The following is a 1,081-nucleotide window of genomic DNA, read 5'->3' as shown; positions in this document are numbered from 1 at the left end:
AAACCCACAAGAAAATTTAAACCCCTAAAGTCTGGAGGGGAGGGAGTAAGACAATAGCAACATAAGGACCTAACCCCGTGGCAGCAAGGCAGGATAACTGGAGAGGGAAGTCATAATGAGGAAGCACCCTTTTGAGGGTAAAACTCAATATAGCAGCTCGTGGCACTTCTTTATGGAAAGAATTCAGTTTCTTTGCTTGGTGGGCCTTATATAAAGTTAGACTGGCCAGAAAACACTATAGGTTCAATGGGAGAAAAGAGGGAAAAAAGAAGAAAAATATTTAGAATCTGGTGCTCACTTTGGCAGCATGCATACTAAAATTAGAGTGATACAGAGAAGATTAGCATGGCACAAGGATGGCATGTAAATTCTTGAAGGATTCCATATTAAAAAAAAAGATTTAAAATCTTGACTATTATTAACTAGGATCTACAGGAAATACTGGTGTGTATAGGGTATATAGGCTGACACTGGAGTTATCTTGAGTTGTTTTTCATCTTCATGGGCAAAAGGTTAGTGGGATCCTGTAGGGTATCCCTTCTCCCATTCCTCTCTTGGAGGCTGCTTTCATCTCAGACCTTTTACCTCTTTGAGGTTCCAGTGGGAACTTTTGAGAGAGGAGGGAGAGAAGAAGGAAGCATAGGTGAGGAGTTAGTTTGGTTGTATCCCCCTCTGCCCCCCCCCACCATTACTTCCTTCTGTTGATTGTTTTTAATATTGGGATTAGAGGGAGGATACCATTCTCTTTGCCTGTTCCCCACGGATGGGAACACAATTTTCAAGAAGAAAAACTTGATCAGTGACATCCAGGGTCTCTAATTTTATGTGTTTTGGGTTCAAGTGTTTCAGGATCATTTCCATGTCTGAAGTCTGTGATTTTATGCTTACCAAGCAAATAAAGTAAAATTCAGCACTGTGAGAAGCTTTTGGCTTTCCCATTTATGTCTGATATGTTACTGGCAAACAGAGAACTCTGGCTAATATCTCCAGGAAGCCAACACTAGTGTTGGGAGTTTAAAGGTTGAAGAACTGGGATTTAGGAATAATTAGTACCAAATAATTCAAGAACCTATTTTCTAGG

The 1,081-nt window shown here is 40.3% G+C and overlaps 1 pseudogene; it reads left to right on the top strand.

The window, feature by feature from the left end:
• The first annotated feature begins 290 nt into the window (after positions 1 to 290).
• Positions 291 to 391, top strand: LOC121099908 (annotated as a pseudogene).
• Positions 392 to 1,081: the final 690 nt, after the last annotated feature.

The sequence above is a fragment of the Ursus maritimus genome, unplaced genomic scaffold (assembly GCF_017311325.1).
Source record: "Ursus maritimus isolate PB19 unplaced genomic scaffold, ASM1731132v1 scaffold_1, whole genome shotgun sequence".
NCBI classification, from domain to species: domain Eukaryota; kingdom Metazoa; phylum Chordata; class Mammalia; order Carnivora; family Ursidae; genus Ursus; species Ursus maritimus.
Note: the sequence above shows the minus strand (reverse complement) of the source record. Positions and strands in the feature narration are given on the sequence as shown.